This window comes from Garra rufa, chromosome 14 (genome assembly GCF_049309525.1).
Source record: "Garra rufa chromosome 14, GarRuf1.0, whole genome shotgun sequence".
Taxonomy (NCBI): Eukaryota; Metazoa; Chordata; class Actinopteri; order Cypriniformes; family Cyprinidae; genus Garra; species Garra rufa.
In genome coordinates this window covers 22794694-22813277 of record NC_133374.1, presented here as the reverse complement: position 1 = coordinate 22813277, position 18584 = coordinate 22794694, and the positions used below count along the sequence as shown (strand labels likewise).

At 39.3% G+C, this 18584-nt stretch overlaps 1 long non-coding RNA gene across 1 annotated transcript; it reads left to right on the top strand.

Moving 5' to 3' along the window:
* Positions 1–3165: 3165 nt before the first annotated feature.
* Positions 3166–17648, top strand: LOC141285094 (uncharacterized). Its single transcript, XR_012338546.1, has 4 exons — positions 3166–3816; positions 4243–4294; positions 17192–17263; positions 17364–17648. It is a non-coding gene; the product is annotated as an uncharacterized lncRNA (long non-coding RNA).
* The last annotated feature ends 936 nt before the right edge of the window (positions 17649–18584 follow it).

The window sequence follows — 18584 nt, the reverse complement described above, 5'->3', positions numbered from 1 at the left end:
CGGATGACGTATACCTAGTCGAATTGCACTGTAGGGGGCGAGAACGAGTCTTCAACTTCTGTGAAATTACCACATCAAATGAGACGTGCAAAAATGGATGCAGCTATGAAGCCGCTTCAGGGCAGGTGCGTTGCTAGACCCTTTTTACTGGGGCACGTGAGTTATAATTTACTTTGATAATCCCGAAATAAAGACATTAAACTATATGCAACAACTGAATTGATGCTTCTAAAAGCAACGCAGTTTAATGGAAGACTATGCACGCAGAAATCCATACCGGTGCGCGTCTGTGTATTTAACGGCAACACGCACGTCGTGCAGCCTTTTGCGCAGAAGTACTTAGTTACACAAGTTTGTATAGGTAGTTATGTTGTAAATGCAATTGTCAAGCAGTTTGTGATGCATTTTGGAAACAGGAGATGAGCGCCTGATCTAATGCGCCACCTGGCCCGTTCTCGAAGACTTACTTTTAGTCATTATTTGGGTAGCACACATATTCTGAATGCCTTCAGCAGAATTCAAATTAGCCATTTTAATCTAGATTAATCTAGATTAATTCCAAGATTATGAAATTAATCTATGCCCACCCCTAATATATATATATATATAGTGCATCCCAACCCATGTTCATAAAAATGAAAGTTTTGTTTGTCTGACTATGCATTAAGTTTATTTTTGCTCTCCTTGTAACAGGATGCTAAGAGCACCATAACGCATGGCTGTATATATGCTCAGAGCACAAAGCTTGAGCAAGATTGAGTAAGATGTTATCTTCACTGTAGATCTTACAGGCTTGAGATTTCATGTGAACCCTCCCTCATAGCCTCTGCTGGAGTTCTGGAGCAAAAGGCTGCCCCCCAATGGTGCAGATTTTCACTGCCACACACACACTCAAACAGACGGCTGTACATTGCTTAGCATCTGATTCGAAGACCCCTTCCAGGGTTTATGTATAATCTGAAAATGTAGTCTTTGATGTTGCTTTATTTCCCATCTTCCCGTTAATTTCTTTCTTCGTATCTCTGCGGCAATACAACTACGATAACGTGTCTCTCTTCTGCGTGTGCCTTTAGTCGGCCAGGAGGGTTTGTGTGCTGCGTAATGTCAGCCTTGAAGCACGAATCCAAAGCAGATCAGAGAACGGAGAGGGTCCAGAGCACATAGAGGTTTGTAGTTCTCGGCACCTCTCCTTGCTAATGTTGCCAAAGGAAAAGAGCTGTGACAAACAAACGGCTTTTTCAGCTCGCCACTCCCGCTCCGAGGCATTCACGAATGTGCATTCGTTCTCTCTTCTATTATCAAGCTCTCGAAATGCTTTAGGCAGATACACTGAAATACACAGGTTTAACTTCAAATCAAAATGCTTTGTGTCTGCCTCATCAGCTTAATATCACTTGGCCTTTTGCATTTGGTAATCATGAGAGTATGAAAGGCACTAAAGTATACGCTCTTAGGGCAAACAATACTTATAATATGAGCATTTTAGTCTCACAAGGTCTGCTATATTGATTCTTTTTAAAATGAAAGGAAAACTCAAAGAGTTTTTTATTAGACTTCATTTATTATGGGGAGGGGCATTCTGAGAGGGAGCATTTGATTGGATGAAAATATGTGTAGTGCAGGATGAGTCATCAATATTTTTGCTTCTTTTTACCGGAAGAGAATGATGTTTAGGATTACGCCAGCTTTGACTCGAAGCTAACACATACAGACTAAAAGCCACAAAACTCTCGTTTTAATTTTATGGGGTCTTGATATACTACGCAATTACTCCAGTTGATAGTACGTAATGAGTATTATTGTACTCACATATTATAAGTATCACTAAATCAAGGGTTTATTTGGGTCCTAAAGAAGTGCCTCTTCCCTCGCTCAAAGTCCTCATTAGAACTTCAACCACAATGTTTGTTATGCAAGGTATGAAGCACTATAATTACACCACTTTGCTAATGGCCTTATATTTTACTTCTCTGGAGACACGTCTGCTAAACATAGCTGAAGTCATAATCTTACAGTGAGCACTTAGCAGGCTCTACAGCAGGAATGACTGGATTCAGTGTTTGAAATACTCTACAATTTTGCCGGGGTGGGCTCATAAACAGTTTGTGGATTGCCACAAGAAAAAAAAAAAGCCATATCCTCTAGAAATAAAAAATCACAATTGTCTGGTTGTTACAAAGGCCCACACAGTGAACAAGTGCTGATCTCATTCAGTATAATTTTAACTGCTTGGATATTTTTACAAGCCAGCGAAATTAAAAACAGTGACGGATTTGCAGAGCTGAGATTTTACTTACACATGCATGCTAAATATCTAGAGACACATAGCATATTTGCTTTATTTATATCCCAGGGTCCTTTGCGTGTTCGCAGGGAGTAGCTGTGACCTGTTCTTCAATCTCCTGACAGCTGTCAATCAGTCCAACTCTTACGTCACATGGAATGCATGTTTGCATGCACAGATGTTTTTCCATGTGCTTACCCACCATGCTAATATGCTTTTCTAGGTCTTTAGCATGCATGTATAATTGCACGCACGTATATATGCATGAACGCGTGTCTGCTCGCTATAGGCTCTAGGCGGCAGCCGGCGCAGTCAAAGGCGGTCTAATATTAGCACCTCACTGATGGCTTGCTGTATCTGGACGAAAGAGGGTGATAAATGAGGATAGCAGTGGTGGGGGCCATGGAGCCGAGGGGGAAATTTAAAAGGGATAGCATCTCGGTTTTACCGGCGAAAAGCCAAACGCACGTCCCGTCCGCATCACATAGGATATAACGCTCAATCTACATGTTACACCTAGAGATTAGCCAGAGACTGCGAGATCATGAAGCAAGTGATGGAAAGAGAGGAAGAGGGCAGTGTGGTGCTGGTTTGCTTTTCCTCGGCTCCGGTCGCTGATTGCTCCCATGCGCTGTTGTCCGTCGCAAGCCTCCCTACCTGCTCGGCTTGTCCCTCCCCCATCGGCTCGGGCTGCTCTCCCCCTCGCTCTGCCCAAGCCTGGGGGAGCCAGTGGAGATTAAATGTAGCCTCTATAAGCCAAGCACATCATGTAGCTGTGTTTCTAGGGCCTCTCTCTCTCTATGTCTTTCTCCCTCACTTTCATTCTCTTTTTAAAGGATAGTGTTTATGATGCCAGGCATGTGATAGAGAACTTCTAGAATGTCAGTGTCATACCAAATGTAGGAATATTTTACAAGCAAAGTCTATGTCTTTTTCAACACTATTTCTCTTTCTCCACCAACATCCTCCCCCCGTCGGGTTGATACTGCGGAGAAGTGGGCCTCTGCCTTTAAATGATCACAGCTGTGCGAACAAATTAATGGATGATATTTCTCTGTTTTCCCCCCTTTCTACAACTTTTTTTCAGCGTGGATTTATAAAGAGGGAAAGAGGGACCAGGGGTGTCACGCTTCTACGTTTTCCCCCTCCTCTTTCCAATTTTGCATGCATCTCAGTCTGCTCAACTCCGAGAGAGAGGAAGAGTGTGCATGTGTGTGTCCTGGGAGAGAGAGAGAGAGCGAGCAAGAGCGAGCGAGATGGTGAGGGAGGGAGAAAATGAAATGTAAGACAGATACGGAGAGTGAAAGAGAAGAAGGGGGTGTGGAGAGAGCAAGCTAGCGCGAGTGGAGAGCCAGTAACGCGGCGCATTGATGCATTTGCTGCGTCTCAGACGTGTTCTTTCGGCGGGACGTAGCCCAGGCTTTTTGGCAGCGGCAGGCTGCCTGTTTTCCATCATCCAGTTGAGCCAGACCTGGACTAGGGATATACGCGTGAACGGAGTTGCCGTGGCTGAGCAGCGCTGGACGAGTGAGGTGAAGTGAATGAGTGAAAGTCTCTGTGCTGTGTGTGCATGTGTGTTCACCCCCTCCTCTCCTGAGATCCAGCAGACTGGTATGATTTGCTGGTGGTGTGGCCCTGGCTGCTGCTCGGACTGTCTCTCATCCTCAGTGCCATCACACCACCCTTCGGCTTTTTCTCACCAGCATGCTCTCCACCTCTGCGGCTTTTGTCGGCAAGCTCTAATCTGGACGTACGGACCTTTGCTTTAACATTACAATCCATCCATCCCCTCTATTTCATTCTTCCTCTTTCGTTTCAGTCAACATGACCCTATGACTCTCCCTTTTTCTAGCCTATCAAATCTGCATGATTTTGTCAGCAGGTCTAGCAACAAAAGTTGAAATCTGAGATTTCTCTCTCTCTCTTTCTTTCTCTCACCCACTTTCTTTGTCGAGCAGGCTGCGAGAGAACAGTGATCGGCTTCAAGCTCATCCTCATCCTCGCACCAGGGTGAGTTTAAAACCATTTTCTGCTTCTCCCCACCCACAGCTGTAGCATCTGTTAGTGTCTTCATTACCTTTGTCTCAAGCTGCTTGTATTGGGCTCGCCAGTTAGCTGAAAGCTACATTTTCTAGTATTATTTTGTGTTAACACTTTTTTTTTAGTGGTTTAGAGTAGCCGGTGGTACGTCGAGGTCACCAGTAGTAAGTCGCAGTGGCTAGACGGAGAGCTTTTTATGATTAGCGTTGAAAAGAGCTTAGCGACACAAGAGCTGATGAAGAGTTTACCTGGAGCCAGGGGCATTTTTTCCAAGTGCCGTATTGTTCGATGCTAGAGACAGAGTGGGGGTGTCGGGGAAAGAGAGTGGTTGAGTTTGTGGGGGGAGGGAGAGATGGGTCAATGTTGTGTCTAGCTGAAGGTTGCACTTGTTGTGTCACAGACAGACAGACAAACAAGTGTCGGGGGGACTGGGGGGGATGCACAAAAGCTAGAGTCGGTGGGCCTTTTATAGCCATACGTCTTTTGAATTTTTGCACTTGTGGGACACATCAGGGGCGACCTTGTGCCTTGAATTTTGTTACAGGTTGGCAGTCGGTCTGCAAATGTGCCTCTCACAATCCCTGAGACCCTAACTTGTGACGTTTTCCTGTTATGTGCACGGGTTAGGTTCTTGGGAGCTGAGAGGGGCGCTCTGTCATCAGCCCGCCGGCGTCGGAAACAAAGACATTTTAGTCAACAGTGAAGCGCAATTGTCAGAGGAGAGAGGAAGCAGCTAGCCGTGTGTATAAAGGGACAGTGTGCATGGGGGGGGGGGGGGGGGGGCATTGAAGAAATGCCGGCATATGGGTCATGTGATGCGTTAGTGGGTAGGATCAGCTGAGGGTTCATTGTTGAAGGGATAAGGCTAGGAAGAGGAGGTCTGATTCCTTTGCACTTCTTGAGTTTATTTTAAATATTCCTTGAACACATGTTAAAGGGATAAAATGAAAACTCTGTCATCATTTAGTCACCCTCCTCATGTTGTGAAAAGAGGATATTTTAAGAAATGGCTCTCCATACAATGGAAGTCAGTGGTCACCAAGAGTGTACCAAGTTTGTTCTTCAAAATATCTTCTTTTGTGTTCCACAGAAGAAAGTCATATAGGTCTGGGATAATTTGAGGGTGAGTAAATGAGAACAGAACTTATGGTGAACTATCCCAACATAGCTTACATTTATTCACATTTCACATCTCTTTTCATTTGAGAGCAGCACAAAGTACTATGGAGAGCGTCATGCTAAAGGCTCGGTACACTTGTGTTTGACCTCAGAGAGCCCTCAACTGCTCACTTTGTAGATGTGAACGTCATCTTTTTCATGTTTGCTGAGTCATGTGTGTTTGTCATGCTATGTGACGTGGCTTTAGCATGTAGCATGGCTACTGTGGTGTGCAAATGCTGACAGGGCTTTTGGGCTTTTGGTTGCTGGCTAACCTAGATGTATATCCCTTAGGGAATTAGTCCTTAAAGATTTGCAACTGGAAGACATCACCAGAGACCCTAGACCCAATTTATTAAATTTGTTAAGAAGCATCGTGTTATGAGCGTAAATGTCGAGAGATGGGGTTGTCGAGAGTTCACCTACGCTCTTTCGTAGTTCATTCCATTTCCGTACTGTGTTAGTGGACCATTTGTCCGCTCTTGTGGCACGTCTGACTGCTGTTTAAAATGGCATTGCGGCAACATTTCAACAAAGGAATGACGCAAAACGAGACCAGAGAGTATTTATTGCAGTCTCCACACAAACACCTTTACAGTTTAAGACGTTTTTTGCCATTTAGAGAGACAGTGAGAGGCTGCTTAATGAGATAAAGGCTTGCCCACAGTTCATGGATGGTGCATTGCTTCGTTTAAGGCATCGGCCGCTGCATCGTACGTATAATGCATGGTGCCATCACGCCCACATCCCTGTCTGTCTTTCTCTCTCTACCCACCATTACACCCACAGGCTGTCTCTCTACCTCTCTCTATCTGTCGGTACCCACTGTCGCATTCAAAGAAAACTCTCTTCATCTCAAACCCTGTCGCTGCTATTGCAGACAGCGAGCGCTTTGGGGTTTGAGGTGTGATATGTGACGGCGTATGCCAGCCAGCGGCGTAGCACTTTGTCTTGGTACATGTCCAGGTAGCCATGCTCTTGCTTTCTAAGAGGATTTGTCTGGTACACTCTGCTTGCTGAATTTCCGATGGAAATCATCAAGCTTTCGCACACATTTCTGAGGCTTTCCGAATGAAAGCGAAAGGCTTGTAGCAGCCGGTCCCCATAGCATGGCATAATATTGGCTTTACCCCTGTCTCTGCAGTGCTGTGCTCTGGCGTCTAGGCTGCAGCTCTATTGTTCACCCTGTCTCTCTGCGCTCACGTTGCACTCCACTGGCACTGGGACAGCCTCTCCGAGCCTGGCCCACTTTTAAGGTGGACCGGTGAACATGGAGGAAGCCATACAATCGCGTTTAAGGCGGACTGCGACAGGTTTACTGGCTTAGAACAAAGGCTGCCGCAGTGAGGAAGGTTCTGCAGGTGGAGTGTTAAACAGCGCCAGGGTGGGTGACGCCCATGGCTAAGCAGCACCGAGCCGTCTGACACACCTCCCAGACAGAGCCATCCAGTCGGGTCCATTTGATCTGCTGAGGCTTCGTATCCATCGTCCCACCTACACCGATGACTGATTTGCCCCTGTGTCCCATAAAAGTGTCCGTAGACGTCCTTCTGAAACGGTAAAGCACCTCAGGTCTAAAATGAGTGCAAAGGCAGCCCATTTGATTTGCTTAGTATTGAACTGGAGGCTGAAAGTTGCTTATGTGAAGTCGGTTGGTATAGTGATAGTATAGTATTTCTTCAACATCCAGCCAACACTGATCACTCGGACTGGATTTTCATTAAACAGAGTCCGGACTCATGATGGTGACCATATGCTAGTGCGATTGTTTATCACAGAGCCGTCTGACACACTTCCAGACAGAGCCATCCAGCCGGGTCCATTTGATCTGTTGAGGCTTCATATCTATCGTCCCACCTATGCTGGTAAACGATTTGCCCCTGTGTCCTGTAAAAGTGTCCGTAGATATCCTTCTGAAACGGTAAAGCACCTCACGCCTAAAATCAGTGCAAAGGCAACCCGTTTGATGGAAAGAGGTCATATAGTGTATAGTGACAAATCCTTCTACATCCAGCCAACACCGATCACTCTGATTGGGTTTTCATGAAACAAAGTCCGGACTCATGATGGTGACCACATGCTAGTGTGATTGTTTATCACAGTGTTCATTTATTTTTTAAATAAATCATGGCAAGATGCTGCGGAAAGCACGTTGTCTGTCAGAAGCAACAATATTTTCCATGCCCACAGGTGGTGTTGCTTAGTATTTGGTTGACATGTTAATGGAAGGAGAAACTGATCCACATTCTATCTAGAGAGCTAAAAAATGATTCTGTAGTGCTCTTTGCTTTTGACCTATAACGTAAAGGAGGTTCTGGCTGAATGTCTGAAGGCATGTGCTTGTCCATGCTCTCTATTGTTCTGATGGACTAAGTGGGCAGACTGAATGTATAGTCAGTAGTGAAGGATGCATTTCAGTGATTCTTATGTGAACACGCAATAGATGATCATGTGTGTGTCTGTCATACCTTCATCCACACGCAGCATTCCTGAATACTTTCCCCCTCGGGACAAGGGTAGGCTACAGCTAGTGCACTGATTAATGATGCTAAAGAGCACAGCTGTGTGTGTGTAGAGAGAGTAATCACAGTAATGATATATCAGCCAGTCTGAATAACTGACCAATATTTGACCTTTTTGATCTGCCCTATGCTTTCTGATGAATAGAAGTGGTACATTTACAATTAGTCATTTAGCAGATGATTTTATCCAAAGCGACTAACATAGGTTCTCTCCTGTGCCAATTCCGAAAGCCCTGTCGATAACATTTTCTATTTCAGATATTTTATTGAATATTTGCTAAATACTATATAAAAAGCTACATCTTATTAAACATCAAGTTGTATTATCCATGTGACCCTGGACCACAAAACCAGTCAAAGGGTCCATTTTTTGAGGATACAACTATTTGAAAATCTGGAATCTGAGGGTGCAAAAAAATCTAAATATTGAGAAAAACGCTTTTAAAGTTGTCCACATGAACTTCTTAGCAATGCATATTACTAATTAAAAATTAAGTTTTTATATATTTACGGTAGGAAATGTACAAAATATCTTCATGGAACATTATCTTTACTTAATATCCTAATGATTTTTTGCACAAACTACAATTTTGACTCATACAATGTGTTTTTGGCTATTACTACAAATATACCCGTGCTACTTAAGGCTGGTATTGTGGTCCAGGGTCACATATATCAGCATTATATTTGTTACCCCACTCTAGGCATCGACACAAGTCCATATTGGTTGACCACTAGTGTACCTGGAGAATGGTTGGATCTACATATATCCATAGTAGCGGCACAGGCTCAGCTGCTTACCTCCTTTCATAATGAGCGTCGAGAGAGTTTGCTGTCTGCATGGCCATCTGCGCAGACAGGCAGACAGGCTGGCTTCTCGGACCTTAGTACAGGTTAGAGCAGCTTAAGGATTACCAGCACAGGCATAGGAAGATTAATCAGCTCACAGGCCTAACCTAATTAAGCCAGCGGGGAAATGTCACCAGTGTATATCAACAAGCCTTTCTCTTTCACTCAGCCCAGCCCAGCTCAGGAATGCACGGATAGGTCAGCCCTCTCATCCTCTGTCCCGGACTATCCATGGAGCTCACCGAGCAGAACAGTATTCCTTTCACTGCACTCAGGTCAGTTGGTTCGTACGGAGACAGCCTGGAAATCCCCTTAGTTACTGTGGGAATGCGCTGCTGGGTCGGACCTGTTCTGGCTCATCTCACTGGGCCTTACTGAACTCAAACACTGTGGTGGCTAATGGTGGGAGATTACCTGTGTTACGTTCGTGTTCAACTTTTTAACTTTTAGCTGGTTAGTTGTTTTTTCTAAATAACTTAGTGGGACACACAATTTACTTTAGACTATCTCATGAATATTAATTAGCTGATGTTACATTCCAGCCATATTAGGATTACTGCTTTCCAGTTGCACTGGAAACTGCCAAGGTCGTTTTATGTGTCTGGCAATATTTATCTTTCTGAACACTGTGACCAATGAAACATAAAATGACAAGCTTTTAAAATTTGATTATTGCTCCAAAGTGGATGGAGACAAATCTAGACATTTCTAAAAATGTAAAGACATTAAACTATAGCAGCTGTGCTTAAGGTTGCCAAAATGATGCAGCTGATCTGATCTGGAACTTTTTGACTTTTTGAATGTAATTACATTTCCTTGAATAAATGAAAGATGTCTCTTAAGCTCAGAAGTTCTTATTTATTTGAACAAAAATACAGTAAAGCATAAATATTGTGACATTTTCTGTTTTCATTTTAAATTTGATTTTAAAATGTAATTAATTCCTATGATGCAAAAGCTGAATTCCAGTCTTCAGTGTCACATGATCCTTCAGAAATCATTTCTGATATGCTGATTTGCTGCTCAAGAAACATTTATTATTATCATCATAAGTAGCACATGTATATTTGTAGCAATAGCTAACAATACATTGTATGGGTTAAAATGATAATTTTTTATTTTATGGCAAAAATCATTAGGATTTTAAGTAAAGATCATGTTCCATAAAGATATTTTGTAAATGTCCTAATGTAAATATGTGAAAACGTAATTTTTGAGTAGTAATATGCATTGCTAAGAACTTCGTTTGATCAACTTTAAAGACGATTTTCTCAGTATTTATTTTTTTTGCACCCTCATATTCCAGATTTTCAAGTAGTTGTATTTTAGTCAATTATTTTCCTATCCTAACAAACCATTCATCAATGGAAAGCTAATTTATAAATCATAAATCAATTACTAAAATGTACCCTTTTGATTAGTTTTGTGGTTCAGGGTCACATTTATTTGATATTATAAATGCCTTTACTGTCGCTTTTGATCAAATTAATGCATCCTTGCTGAATAAAATTATTACTTTCCTGCCAAAAACAAAATTCTTACCAAGCCCAAACTTTTTAACGATGGCATACATTCAACATGAGAGTGTTGATAAATTGGGGTGAAATACCAAACTGTCGTTTATTACCCTCATTCGTTCTTTTAATTTTGCACTCAATCAGAATTTCTAAGCATGATAATCAATCTTGGCCTCTATGTACGTAATTCTCTCCGTAATCACGCTTGGTGACTGATTAATTTGTCATTAATAAACATTGTCTCTTTTGGCTGTGGCCCTGTTCCCTCGGGAGCCAGGAATTGTGTCGCTGTGGTGACTGTTGTCAGTGCGATTTGCATGACAGTGGTTGACGTTTGTTTCTCAGCGATTTGCCAGGGGCAGCTAGTGGCCAGGTCTCCGAGTGCCGAGAAAAGCATGGTGGCAGCTCCGTCTCTCACTCTGTCATCATCAGCGCCGCATGCGCATGTGTGTGTGCCGCCGTCAAACGAGGCACAAAGGAACATTCAAATCATGTTTCTCACACTTCCACAAGCACCTTGAGGAAATAATGGCCCCAGTGCTGTAAAGGGCAATGCTCATTGGTAACGGGTATTACGGATTGCCAGAGCTGTATCCTAAAGCCTTCCCAATTATATGGCACATGTCATACAAAGCCTTCATTCACACTGGAAGTCTATGCATATTATAAATGCGTTCAACTGTCAAACGTATTAATTCTTCGATGGGGTGCGATCGCGCCCACGTATTATGGTGTTTGGCAGAGCGAGACGCTTTTTGTTATTTTGTTGTTTCAGGACAGAGTTGAGTCTCTCATATCTCAATCTCATTTGATGTCGAATTAGATTGGCATCAGCTTCACATAACCTTATAGGATTGGAGCTGCTGTGCTACTATGGCCAGAATATTGATAACAGATGTTCAAACGTCTTATCAGATTATTGCTCGCATGCCAGAGTAATCTCTCGTTATTATTTGAGTTATTGTTATTATAAACTGATGTTTTTGTTTGTGTACTTGTTTTTTATTTTATTTCAGAGTTTATTAAAGATTAACAAGAGATATTTTTGATTTATTGACACTATGTTTAAGCCGTGTTGTTTAAAAAATTGATGTCGACCAGCATTATGAATTATATTATATTCTAAAATTTAAAAATAATGTAAAATTTTATTTGAATATAGTTTACTTTTTAAATCGAAAACAAAAACGACACACGTTTTCTCTAGACAGCTGCATGATTGAGACGGTGGCGCAATGTTGAAATGGAGAGCAGCTCAAGGGAGAGATGGTGGGTGCTGTGGAGGCAGACTGTCACTGTCTGTGTTTGTGACTATTGACTAACCTGAACAGAGAGACAGAGGGCAGGCTGGGTGTGAGCCATCGGCCTCAGACTGTCCTTCCTGTCCTCTGCTTAGAAAACATGTCAGACGTGCATCCAGAGATGCCTGCTTTGGATGGACAGCACGTCTTCTCCTTTCCTCAACCTCCAGGACAACATAATACACAGTGCTGGCTTGTCCTATGTTAAGAAAACCAACTAAAATACAGACAGATAATATAAAGCTTGTTAGGCAATGATCTTTAGAGATATGAAACTTAGTCTGCCTTTTCAAACACAGCATTTAAATCAGCTTTAAAGAAGACCGGGGTTAGTTGTTACTATGAGGGTGTTTTTTTTGTTTGTTTTTTTGTTTTTTGAAAATCATTATCAGTAACACCAATTCTCACTATTAACTACAGTAGTTGCTTATTAGCATGCGTATTACTACTTATAAAGCACATAATCTGTGTACCATATTCTACATCCCAATACCTAAACTTAGCAACTACATAATTTATTAAGGCAAAATTTGTAATTATTAGTTAATAGCCAACAATACATTGTATGGGTCAAAATGATCGATTTTTCTTTTATTCCAAAATCATTAGGATATTAATTAAAGATCATGTTACATAACAACATTTTGTACCTTTCCTACCATGAATATACCAAAACTTAATTTTTGATTAGTAATATGCATTGCTAAGAACTTCATTTGAACAAGTTCAAAGGCGATTTTTTTAATATTTAGATTTTTTTTTTCCACCCTCAGATTCCTGATTTTCAAATAGTTGTATTTCAGACAAATATTGTCCTATCCTAACAATCCATACATCAATGGAAAGCTTATTTATTTAGATTAAGTATAAATGTCAATTAAAAAAATGACCCTTATGACTAGGTTTTGTGGTCTAGAGTTACATGTATTGGTGAGCTACAATTAAACAGCGTATTATTAGCTTTTCAGTTAAATGTAAACACTAAAATGATTATGAAACAAAAATGTAAAGGTACAAATATAAAAATATCGGTTACACCTTATTTTTAAATGTCCTTGTTACAGTGTAATTATACATTTAAGTACTAAGTCAAATTAATTAACTACATGTACTTACTATATGGTTAGAGTTTGGCTTAGGGTTACTTGCATGTAATTATCCATAATTAATTGTTATTATAATAGTAAGTATATGTAACGTGTGTAACAAGGACACCTTAAAATAATGTTACCAAAATATCAACAGTTTTATGGGCAAAGAATATTGAAATTGACAAGAATAAGTGTATAACATTTAAAAAACATGCCATTTATGAAAATAAATTTGGGTTAGACTTTATTTTAAGGTATCCTTGTTACAGTGTACTTATAAGTGTAAGTACTAAGTAATGTACTCACAATATGGTTAGGGTTAAGATTAGGCTTTGGTTTGGAGTTACTTATGTGTAAATGTGCATAATTATAATAGTAAATTCATGTAATGTGTAACAAAGACACCTTCAAATAAAGTGTTACCAAAATATTGAAATGAATAAGTGTAAGTGTATAACATTTAAAAAACCTAGCATTTATGAAAATAAATTTGGGTTACATTTTATTTTAAGGTTTCCATGTTACAGTGTAATTATACATTTAAGTACTAAGTAATGTACTTACTATATAATTAGGGTTAGGGTTTGTCTTATAAGGTTACTTGCATGTAACTACGCATAATTAATTGTTATTATAATAGTGAGTACATGTAACATGTAACAAGGCCACCTTAAAATAAAGCGTTACAAAAATTTCAAACATTTTTATGGGCAAAGAACATTAACATTAACAAGTTGTGTAAGCGTAATGTATTCAAAAAACATGCCATTTATGAAAATAAATTTGGGTTACACTTTATTTTAAGGTGTCCTTGTTACACTGTATTTATGCATTTAAGTACAAAGTAATGTACTTACTCTATGGTTAGGGTTAGGTTTAGAGTTACTTGCATGTAATTATGCATAATAAAAAAGTTATTATAATAGTAAGTAGATGTAACGTGCAACAAGGACACCTTAAAATAAAGTGTTACCGGTAACACTTTACAATAAGGTTTCATTTGTTAACATCAGTTCATGTATTAACTAACATGAACGAACAATGAATAATACAGTTATTACACTATTTATTAATGTTAGTTAAAAATACAGCCGTTCATTGTTGGTTCATGTTAGTTCACAGTGCATTAAGTTTAATTTTAATAATGCATTTGTAAATGCTGAAATGTAACTAAGTTTAATAAATGCTGTAGACGAATTGTTCATTATTAGTTGACTACATAGTTAACTAATGAACCTTATTGTACCTAAATTTGTTTATCCTTTCAATTTCAATCTGAAAGCTATAGCTAACACTTGGTATTCACTTGTTGATCCGACAATATTACAACATGGTTATTGTATGAATTAAAGGGGTTTGAAATGAAAACAATCACTGCTAGGAATAAAATAAAACTCCAAATCCCATTGTTACTGATTGATTGAACATTTTCTCTGATATCCCAAAGGTCTTTTTGTCCATTTTTGAAAGATACGAATCTCAGGTTTGCCGTCAGCGGTGGAGGTGTGTGTGCGTGTTGGAGGTTTAAAGTGCAGTCGCAGGTCGCGGTGAAGATGTGTGTGAGGGTGAATGGTGAGATGGCTCAGGGACTAAGCCTGCTCTTAGTCTGCCATCTCAGTCAGGAAAGCCTCTGCAGATTATCCTCGAGCTGACAGCAACCAAAATAGAATGAGGCTGATTCTCTGGTTTTTGTGTATGTGTGCACGCGCTGCCCTTTTTCTTAGTCTCTGTCTGTCTGTCTCCTTCTCTCCCACTCAGTTTCCCTCCTGCTGTCATTTTTGTTTTATTCGCACACTCTCCGAATCCTATCCTCGCATGGCTTTTGGCCTACTTATCGTATTATCAAGCGTCAGTGTTTCTGGGTAAGCGAACGTGTGAATGCCGTCGCGAATGCGTTCGTGTGCGAATGTTTGCATGTGAGCGACTGACCGCACCCCATTGATTTGTGAAGAAATCAGCTCCAAACTCTAAATCTGCTATTGGCGCAGCGTTCCTTTCTTCTTCTTTATTTTTTTTTTTGCCTGCCTAATGTTTTTAGGAGCATCCAGGATGCCTTATTTATAACTTTAATGACAGCAAGGCTATGTGTGTTTAAAAGCTGTTGCTTTTTCAGACCACCGTGAGCGATCGCTCCCTGCGTTTGTCAATTTAAGACCTGGAGTGATAATAAGCCCTTTGTCTGTTTGTGTCTGTAATTTACAGTGCTTTTGTTTTCAATATAACGTGGTTTTGTTTTAACTGTTAAGCACTGAAACCTCATACGTTGTCTGATAATACAGCTTCCATGTCAAACACGGACTTCGGGTCGAGTTTAGACTCGGCGAGTTCAAGAAAACACTTCGACAATGCCGTAGCAAATGGCTGTTACATTATCAGGACCCCAAGGAGGCTTTTCTGCGTAAACCTGCTGACCCTGCACAGGCACGACATGCCCGTCTGACTGTAATAAACCCCCCGTAGGGGCTGGATGTGGGGGCCCGAGTCTCTCTCTCTCTCTCACCTTCCTAAAACACTTCCAGTTGCTGGCTCGCCTCTCTCTGCCGTGGCTCTGATGTTGGTGTCGAATCTCCAGACTTTGTCTTGATTGTATTAAATCTGCAAAACACAAATTAAAACGAATGTAAAAGAAATAAACGATGAAATACTTGTGCTTTTCGTGGCTGCTTTGTTTTCTCGGCTCACAAGGATGAGTGAAGGCAGGTTAACGGGGACAGTGGGCCGAAAGCCATGGGGGAAGGGCTGCTTCCTTTTTTTTTTCGTGCAGGCTTTAGTAATACTATCCATTTCAAATTTAAATGGAGCTTCCTGCTTCATAATCATCGTCTCCTTTGAGGATATTTAAAGAAGCTTTATAATACAGAACATGTTTGGATTTAAGAATATACGTCAAGACAAATATTTTAGATAGATATAGGCATTATTCAAAACAAGTTGCAACTGTTTCAAAGTTGAAGATTTAAATACGTTAACCATGATTATCATTTAAAATAATTTATTTAAAAATATTCAGAAATCTTTAAGAATTTATGGTTCATTTTGCACTTAGTTTGAAGGTGTCTTTGTTACATGTTACATGTTCTTATTATTATAATAACAATATATTATGCATAATTATATGCAAGTATATACCCTAAGCCAAACCCTAACCATATGTGACCCTGGACCACAAAACCAGTCTTAATTAGCATGGCTATATTTGTAGCAATAGCCAAAAATACATTGTATGGGTCAAAATGATCAATTTTTCTTGTCAAGAATCATTAGGATATTAAGTGAAGATCATGTTCCATGTTCCAGATATTTTGTAAATTTCATACCTTGAACATATTAAACTTAATTTTTGATTAGTAATATGCATTGCTAAGAAATTTTGGACAACTCTAAAGGTGATTTCCCCAATATTTGGATTTTTTGCATCCTCAGATTCCAGATTTTCAAATAGTTGTATCTCAGCCAAATATTGTCCTATCCTAACAAACCATATATCAATGGAAAGCTTATTTATTCAACTTTTTACATGTATTACTCAGTACATAAATGTACAATAACATTAGACTTTTTGGTATAACTTTACAATAAGGTGTCATTTGTTAACACTAGTTAATGTATTGACTAACATGGACGAACAATGAATAATACATGTATTACACTGTTTATTAATATTTGTTAGTTAATACAAATACAGTCGTTTGGAACTAACATTTTTTGTTCATGTTAGTTCACATTGCGTTAACTAATGTTAACAAACACAACTTGCAATAGTAAATGCAAGTTCATGTTAACTAATGAACCTTATTGTGAAGTGTTACCGTAATTTGTATCAATTAACAGCAATTATTACAAGAAAATTGGCCATTTACAATTCTCATCAGATCATTTGAATAAATCAATAGTTGGACCACATACACATTTTAGGATCTAAAATGCATTCAGACATTTTAAAACTGATGAATGTCTTTTCATTTCACCAAGCATTTCACAAAAAAGTATAAGTTTCCTGGACGCTCTTAAGCAATTATGATTTTGAAGACAGCATATTTATTTAAGCAACAACAAAGGTTTGTGCTGACTGGAGTTTTCAAGCTTTGTTTTAGTTTAATGCGTTCTGTTTGTTTGTGGTCAATTCCAGGGCACTTTTGTTTTCTTTCAGCGGGGGTAATAAACCCATAACGCTGTCGGCCACATTCATTTAGTTTTAATATCCTCCGCTTCTCATTTTTCCTTGCTAATCATTACTGATGTGGCTTTGATCCTCAGCAACTGGTTTGTTTTGTGAATTCTGAAGACCCCTACATATGCCAGCAGCATTGCATCTATTTCTAATTACTTATTAGTTACTGTAATAGCATGGGTATTGTCAGTGTGTTGCTATAGAAACTAAATAACAGTTATGTGTTTTATTATTATTAATTTATTTATTTATTTTCAGGTGGGATTTTAAAGCATTTGAGTGTCAGGCCTGTGGGAAAACACCGGTCAGCTATTGTTTTTTAAGTGAACTGTAAGTCTCAGGTCTCTATACATAGATACAAAGCTTGTCTGTCTGTGAAAGTTTCGGTACAACTTTAACTGTTCTTTTTTTCTTCTTTTCTCTCCTGCAGTACATAACAAATCATCAAAGCTGGGATTAAAATTTCGTGAAGGAGCAGCTTTGACTGCTGGAAGACTTAAGCGTATTAGCTTTAAAACCAAGATGGGAGTTTCAAGTGATGTATGGCAGACTTCAAAGATGTTTTAATCTGTCAGTAGGCATGCTCTTGCACAGGCTATTTATATTAGGACACAGTGTTTCTTCTGCCTGCACGTCCTAATCAATGGCTTCTCCGTTGGCTAGACCCAGTCTGATGTTGATGTTAACCAGTTATTAAACAGCTGCACTTCCTCTAGACTGTTTCCTCTGGTTTTCTTTAGAGGCTCGACATGTACTGCTTATGAATACTGATTTGTTATGTCATTTTGAGAAAGATTTTATAATATAATCGTATAATAAGCACTCCTATCCATACTTGAGACGCATTTAAATACTTTTCTTTGCATTGTATCAGTATATCAAACCAAGTGTCAATTATATTACAAAAGCACAGCACAAACACACTTTTCAAGCAATGCATTTCACAGAAAGAGAGTTTTGTTAGGTTGTTTAAACACTTTTTGGTTAGTGCAACAGTGTGACATGATTTAAAGCCATTTGGTTTCACATCTTCTATGCGTGTTGTATATCTTTATTAATTGAGAGGCTACTTGAATTCACTATAAAAAATGATATGCTCAGTAAGTTATGACAACTTGTGTTTTTATATTAACTCATCAAATTCCAACTTTTTCAACCGAGTTTAACTTTTTAAGTTGGTTTAATGCATTTAAGTTGAATTTAACTTGTACAACCCAGTTGATTATACTTCAAAATTTGGTAACACTATATTTTAAGGACCTATTCTCACTATTAACTTGTTGCTTATTAGCATGCATATTACTAGCATATTGGCTGTTTATTAGTATTTATAAACTACATATTAATGCCTTATTCTGCATGACAATATTCTATTAATAAGCAGCAAATTAAGAGTTTATTGAGGGAAAATGTGTAGTTTATATTCTAAAGAGTTACCAAAAATGAAAAGCAGCAACTAAATTTTAAATTGCCATTTTTTGGTAACATTTTACAATAAGCTGTCATTTGTTAACATTAGTTAATGTATTAGCTAACATGAGTGAACAATGAACACTACATTTATTACACTATTTATTAATCTTTGTTAATGACAATAAAAAATGTTCATGTTTGTTCACAGAACTAACGTTAACAAACACAACTTGTGATT